Source organism: Phasianus colchicus, chromosome 2 (genome assembly GCF_987193195.1).
Source record: "Phasianus colchicus chromosome 2, bPhaCol1.hap1.1, whole genome shotgun sequence".
NCBI lineage: Eukaryota > Metazoa > Chordata > Aves > Galliformes > Phasianidae > Phasianus > Phasianus colchicus.
In genome coordinates, this window is record NC_143437.1 from 2462375 (window position 1) to 2470508 (window position 8134).

Here is an 8134-nt window from a genome sequence, read left to right on the forward strand (position 1 = left end):
CTCCACGACCTCCCTGGGCAGCTGTGCCACTGCCTCACTGCTTGAAAGATCACAGTACTTAACCACTCAAGTACCACAACACAAGAAGAACAGCCCAATTACATCCAACAGGCTACTCAGGTTTCCACTAATGGCAGCTTGAAGAATGTTGCAAGGGAAAGCTTAAGTTCTTTACTATGAAAGTGGTGAGGTGCTGGAACAGCTGCCCAGAGAGGCTGTGGATGCTCCGTCCATCCCTGGAGGTGTTCAAGGCCAGGTTGGATGGGGCCCTGGGCAGCCTGGGCTGGTATTAAATGTGGAGTTTGGTGGTCCTGCCTGTGTCAGCAGGTTGGAGCTTCATGATCCTTGAGGTCCCTTCCAATGCTTGCCATTCTGTGATTCTGTGAAAGCAATGCAGGAGGACAGGGCACTGACTGCACCTAAGGCACAGGCACACAGTGAAGCATGCCTCAAAGTGATGGCAGAGGGCAGATGGCAGGTTGGTTCAATAAGCTTGTAATTCTGATAGAGAAAGACTAAAAATGCTCACAGGATAGGAAAAAAAAGTTGCTTGCCCTAAAATGCTTGGGCAAAACCAAGGATACTGAAAATAAATACACCACAATCAGTTCCTTAGGAATGGTGAGCTGGAGTTCCTCCTCCCAGCCAAAAGCTTTGCTGGGAAGTTGGCTTCTTAGGAGGAACATAAAATCTATTCACTGAAAAGGGCCATGCTGGAACATTTTTCAAATCTCTTGCCAGGCTACAATCAGTAGAGTTACAAAGTGGTCAAAGCTCCCCTGGCTGCCCACGGCAGCAGATCCACCAGTCAAAGCCGTTGGCCAAAGAGTTGAACGCTCAGCAGCTGCGATAGCACTGCAAAACAGGTGGGATCAGAATCAGATCCCTTCTAAGGAGCAGCAAGTATCCTTGAAGAGGGGTATGAGAAGAGGTCACTTTGTTCAGTAGTTGGTTATACTGGTGGAACACTTTTAAAAGAGCAAACTCGGTGCATTTTCCCCGCGCACTGATCATCTGCTTCTTTCCTGGCATCTGCTTATCCACCATGGGGCAGCTCCACACAAAAGGCAAGAGCAGTGTGTATATGTATTTTCTTGTTTCGGTGAGGCTTATCCAAGAGAAAAACAAACAGCCATTTGGTTTCCTTACAAAATCCCAATCCCTGCAGAACACCTGAGGTGAAACCCCTACGTACAAGGCTGGGGCATAGCCAGGAGCTCCCCCAGAATGAATTCCAACAGCAGAGGGCCACCATTCCTGCCCACTGCAGGAGCCCATATATTTCAGAAAGGCCTGTCCTTATTTTTCAAAGTGCAATGGAAGCATTAGGCCTACTGTTCACATTTCATTGCTAGTTTTTATCTCACTGTGAGTTATGCCTTCCTTTAGAAAGCATCTTTCTTTAACAAAGGCTATTCTTCAGCAGAGGTTCCTTCCAATTCATCAGCTTCACCACCACTTTTTTGTTTATAAAAGTCATACCACCTTTTAAACAATTCTTTTGCCATCGTATCCTAAAAATCTCAATCAGTGTTCCTTCCAGTCCCATACAGCTCTTTTTTTTTGCTCAGTGCAGTTCTCCAAAGACACTAGCTTGACACCAGAGCAGTGGCAGCTCTGCAATCCACAGCCAGATGGCTCCAGTGGATGCTGGAGGAAGCCAGGCACTGACACGAAGCTAACAGAGGCAGATGAGTAACCCATATCTGGTCCAGCCTCCTTTCACCAGGGTATTAAGGATCCATCTTCAAGTACTTAGGCTCCTTTGCTTAATCTCCCCTTAACTCATGAAAGGCCCTAGAGCAGCTTCTTTAAATTAATAGTGTTCAGTGCTAAGAAGCTCGGGAATGGCTCTGGAGCATGCCATTTTGGAAATGCCATATTGGCTCTCCTTGGCTCTCTCCCATAGCACCTCTTTTTTCCCTTCATCCGCTGCACATGCAGCAATTCTGCTCAGATAATCAGGGGAACCACGAACCCAAACCAAATTCCAGATGGAAAGGACACAAATAGCCACCTAACTCTTAATTTGTGAACCAAAGCAATGAATACATGTGTGGCAGAAATCCACGGACTAGGATGGTGTGGTCTCTGAATTTGTAAAATAAATAAATGAAATTTAAATAAACTAATCCTCCACATTCTACTCCACGTCACGTATTTTCTTGAGCAGAAACAGAGATAAAACAGTGGACTAACCCCAGATTTCACATAGCTTTAGTGAAGACTCTCAGCCAAAGTCCAAGGAAGAGGCCTCTGAATCAAATACCAGAAAAAGCAATGGAAAAATTCTTACTACACTGAAAGGGCTTTAGATGCAAGCCATCTACTCCAGTCTCTCGGCAGAGCAATTCCTTTTTACACCAGTGACAATACCTACAACTTGGGAAATAGCCTTTTGATGCCTTCCACATGGTTACCAAATCCCAGCTGCACTCCAGAAGTACCCCATGCACACCATGAAGTGCCTCACTGAATTGCAGGCATTTAGGCAAGTTATGCATCAGTAGGGCATCCAGAGTCCAGGAATGTTATCCCTCCTTATCTACTTGATGAAGTGATTCATTCTTCAGCAAACATAGTATGGTTGCACTTGATGATCTTAAAGTTCTTTTCCAACCTAAATAGAAACGATTCTATGATTATTACCTGCATTTCTACAGATTCTCCCGTGCATTTGAATAGAAATCAACGTCAACGCTTTTATTTATGTAATTAACTGGCCTACAGAACAACTCATTAATTGGTTGTTTGTTTTACAAGTTTTGAAAATACAAGTACCTAGCCTTCATTAACAAGGACATTATAGTCAGCTAAACATAAAACTCCACTATCTCCACAACAGTAAGCACAAAGAAAGCAACACCAACCCTAAAAGACTGTATCAATATATTTAGTTTACCTGAATTGATTCCCAAGCAGCTGAAATCCCTTAACACTGGCAGATATCTCCAAAGCAGAGCCACCAGACCACAGTAGGGCCAGCTTGTACACCTGTTGCTGAGCCCAGGGAGTAAAGGTTTGTCTTCCAATGGTAAATACAAGCAAGGCTCAAGCTTTGAGGAGAGGCATTCTCAAATCTGGTTAGACTGAGATACTTCTGAATGACAGAAAAGAGTGAAACAGGGCAAAATATAAATGATGATACTGCAGTAGGAGTTCATGAGGATCCAATCTATGAAATGAAATTCAGTTCGGTTACTTATTTGTTTATGGCCAAATCAGCACTTTGAACACTGAAGAGAAGTGGGAGGGAAGATGGAGCAACAAATACATTCAATTTTTATGAAATTTTACCCTCATTTTTTGTTATGTTTCAACATACTGATAAAAAAGCCTATGCATTTAATTTGATGTATGGGAATAGCCCAGAATAGTTCAGTCTCATAGGTGAAGTTAAGTATATATATGCAGGACGGTAGTTTTGTTGTTGTTTTTTCATCTTTATTTGGAAATAAAATAATAGTCCATTTTTTAACCCAATATCAGATCTTTGCAGAAGATATTTTCCATAATGTTCACCACTAGAAAGTATATCTTTTTTTTTCTTTTTTTTTTTTTCCCTCTAAAGAGATTAAAGTGCAATTATTGCTGGAATTTGTCCTCCTTCTCTACTGAACTGTTAAAGGAGACAAATAGCATTTTCACTACTTTCACTAGACTTAATTAAAACTCATGTTAATAAGGTGAAGTGTAGCAAACCAAATATAGCCAATATTTTACTACTACTGACTATCTACCAAATATTTATTATGTGTTTCTGCATTTAACGTATTAAATTGTAAGAACTGGTTTATTGAATATAAGTATCTATTAAGTATAGCTATCCAAGTGCATATAGATAGATGGACAAATAGATGGATATAGATGTCTGTTTAAATTCAAGTAGATTGAATTAACATCAATACTCCCTAAGTTACACTGCTTTCCCCTATGGTAGGTTACAAAATTACTGATTTATCACACAGCTAAAATCAATGTGTCAAGGTACTGAGCTTGTAAATACGTTCTTCTAGGCTTCCTGTTTCCCACAGCACTCTGCAGGCACTTAAGTCCAATATATCAGTCTCCCAAAGCATAAGACACCAGAAAGAAGCAGCAGAAATTATTAAAAATACAAATTACTACTAAATGCAGAGTGAATTATTATTCAGAGGCTCACTCCTCATAGCCAGACCTGTTTTACCATGTGAACATGAAGCATATTTACAGCTGGCCAAACTCTGCCTGGGTTACAAACAGATCTGCTTTTGAAGTCCGTGCCCATCTGCTCTGCAGTGAGGAGTAAGCAGCTCACAATAAACAGAGCTCCTTCCCCACACCTATTAGCAGTAACTTGAAGTACTCTTACAAGGAATATTGGCCTTGGCTTTGAAGACTGGTTTTGGAATTCGTGTGGTTTCAGAAGGAGCAAGTGCTCCTCAGTCTAGGAGGTTTAGGTTGGATATTAGGAGGAAGTTTTTCACACAGAGGGTGGTGATGCACTGGAACAGGTTGCCCAAGGAGGCTGTGGATGCCCCATCCATGCAGGCATTCAAGGCCAGGCTGGATGTGGCTCTGGGCAGCCTGGGCTGCTGGTTGGTGACCTGCACACAGCAGGGGGTTGGAACTGGATGAGCATTATGCTCCTTTGCAACCCAGGCCGTTCTATGATTCTATGATCTCTCTTTCATTTGTCCCCACTGTGTTTGTCCAACTTCCCTCTTCCAGCAAAAATCAAGATGCAGCTTCCTCCTGAAAAAACAAAAAAAAGACACCAGACTTCATTTGCAGCATAGCCCTTTCCTCCCGGTCAAGCGCAGCACAGAGGAAGCAGGCTCTGGTTTAGACCCCAGCTCCATAAAACAAAGCAGGAAGGCATAGATTACACCATCTTTTTTACCATTTAGCTGCTTGGCCATCACTATAACTCAGATTTTTAAAGCTCCTTCCAATTCCTGCCCATGACAGGGACCAGTAAAACAAACTAAAGCAAACACAGCCCCACAGCATTCCGGTTGGAGGAAATGTACCTGAGGTGTATATTATATGCTATGACAGAAGCATATTGACAAGAACATCTATATTGTTTTTTTGGACATAAAGGAGGAAACGTGCTGTAATAGACTGCAGATGTTACAACTTCTAGCATCCAGGTGGCCACTTCAGAATTTTAAGATCTCACCTTTTAAAAAGTGAAAGAACTGAGCTACAAGTCACATTTATTTCACTTTTCCACTTCTCCATCAAAGATTTTCACTCTACGTGCAGTACTTCTATTTCCAAAAGCTGTCAAGAATTTAAGAAATTTTGGCTTGAGGAAAAACTCCCAACTTTTTCTTAGTGTCCTGAAAGATATTAGCGTGCGTTTCAACCCAGACAGGGTTGCAGCAACTGTATGTATGCAGATTATAGTTCATGAGATTTGCTCAAGTTAGGGAATGATTGCTACATGAAGGGTTCTGGAAGGACCCAGAGAGCCCTCTCAGCTCTAGGCTCCTATCCTCCATCAGCTGGAACTGCCTCAGGGCTGTTTAACTGCCTCAGCCTTTCCCAAAGCATCATTTCTCAGCTACAGAGCATGAATACATAACATCTAGTTCAACTCATTTCTGAGCACGTTCCATTGTCATTCAACGTTGGGCTTATTTTGCCATTCCCAAGCTTTGGTGCTCCTGGCAGAGGAGGCCTTCAAAAAATGAAGTTATGTCTCTCACATTTGCAGTGCTTTTCATCTCTGCAACAGTTCTCTTTCACTGTTGGCTGGGTGAAGAGTGTTTTCCCACCACTCTGAGCACCCACATTTCTTTATAGAGTGCATGTTACTAATGCCAAGCCAAACAAATGCAACGGCTTTCATTCTTCGTTCTTCCTTTTTCAGGGAGAGCAGAATATCTTTGGTACTCCTTCACCTCAGATTAGGCAAAGCAGATTTCTTCTTCTGCTTAATCCATCTTAAACCCTGCATGGTGCATATCAATGGCTCATTCCTGTGAACCTGAAGCTCCTGGCAGATACAGGGTGGCACCTGTTTCTCCTGACTTTGGATTAATCCAGGAACATGTATACCCTTAAAGAGGAATTGGAACTTTCAGTGTCCCAGCAGTTCGGGCTCAGTTTTGCCTTGGCTAAGGGAAACTTCCAAAGGGAATGTAGGATATAAAATCATTAAGGTTGGAGAAGACCTCTAAGATCATCTAGCCTGACCATCAACTCATCACCATCGTGCCCACTAATGCAGCACTAGCTGCTTCTGTTACCAATCAAGATGCTATAAAATACAAGATGAGGCATATGCTGAGAGGCAAAGTTTATGAAGTTACAGCCCCATCACAGCATCAAAGCAGAGGCTTTCAGCAGTACTTTGGTTTCCTGTGCTCCTTTGCCCTGCAGAGTTGGTTCTCACCATGCCCTCATCTGGAGGACAAAGCTAAGTCATTGCAGAGGGCTGCAAACAAGCAGCTGATTACAATGCACAATTAAGAGTCAGCACACAGTCCCTGCAGACTGGTGCAATGTGCGACTCTCCATGAACAAAAGGTCAAAGAAAATGCAGGAGCTGGGAAGTTGAATTCCTGCTGGCCACACAAGCAGATTCTTATATTTTGGGGAATGTACAAATATGCACTTAGATTTCAGTGCAAGCAGCAAGCCAGTATGCCAACCAGATGGCAGCAAGGCAGGCTATCATAAGCAAGTGAACCTCAGTCAACAGCCCAATCCAGAGAAAATGAACCTTGAAGGCTTGCATTTTTATTATTATTATTTTGAATATATTATATTATTATTTTTGAAGGCTTGCAACATTTATAATGACAATTATTAACGATATCTTTGCTACAGGTGCTCTATAACTGCAATGGTGACTGGCACGTATTTGTTGCATTGAGACATCTGCCTCCTAAACACACTCTTTCCAACATGAGGCTGATGTGACTTGCACTGTGTTTGCACTTTTCTACTGCTTTTGATGCAACTGCCATTCAGAGAAGCAAACCTCTGCAGGAGCAATATAGTTCTGTCCTTCTTTATTTTAGGTTACTATCTGAAGTAGAGACTCACAAGATTGCAGCCCTATGTGAGCACCCAGCTGCAGGAAGTAAAGGAGAATGGGTGACCACAGCTCTCTCGCAGCCCTGATCCACAATGTTACCATACATACAAAAACAAGGCTGAGGCTACAGGTTAAGTTTTGCCTCTCTGGATAAAACTAGAGGCATTTGTTCTCTGAACAACCCTAAGAAGCTTGCTCCTATCTCCAGGAACATTTCTATTCTTCCTTGCATCTTCCTGGGGTGAATTTCCCCAGCTGGATGTGCTGAGGGCTGGGCCATCTGTAGCCAGATGCTTATAACTAACTGCCAAGTGACCCCCAATCAGAGCAGAAGTGGGGGGTTGGCACCGAGTGACCAGAGAAAGACAGACGGATGTTCTTAAAAATATTCTGCTCAAACTTTATCCTCTGTCTCAGAAGAACAAAGCCCTTTTCAAGGAGGTTGTGTTTCCTTTCCACCGTGCACTTGTTGAGAGGGAGCACTCTCTCAGGCTCCGGAGACAAAAGATTAAGAAATCTTTCATGTCTAATTTTGGTTCAGTGTCTGTTATGACTCCCTGGCTCCATACCAGGATTTCCTTTGACTTCTGAAGCACAGTACACTCACGTATTAAACAAAAACTTAGTTTTAAAAGGAAAACAATTGAACTTTTTTATGTCGAAATGAAGATATTTGTTCCATAAATTTAAACTCCATCTAGCATCAAACAATCGCACCGAATAAAACTGTTCTATTCCTCTTTTGCTGCATTTACAGTGAAAACATTCAAAGGCAAAGACAACCATGGATGTGCTATAATAGAATTACAGCAAATGAAGAGTTAATAGTGAACAGCTGGTTTTCTGCTTGTTTGCTGGAGCCAAGTTCTCTCGTGTTTAAACATCTCTGTTGTACTGCTCTGTGTACAGGGCACCTGCAAGCCTTGATCTCTCTGCTTTGGGTGGCTGAGCCTTGTATGACCACAACCCACAGGGACACCCTCTAGTTACACAGGAGATAAGAAACCCTAAGGCATCTCCTTCTGGGGCAAAAAAACCATCCAGTTCTTGTTTTATTACATAAACTACCTTATTTATTACCTTACTATACATTTATGTTGT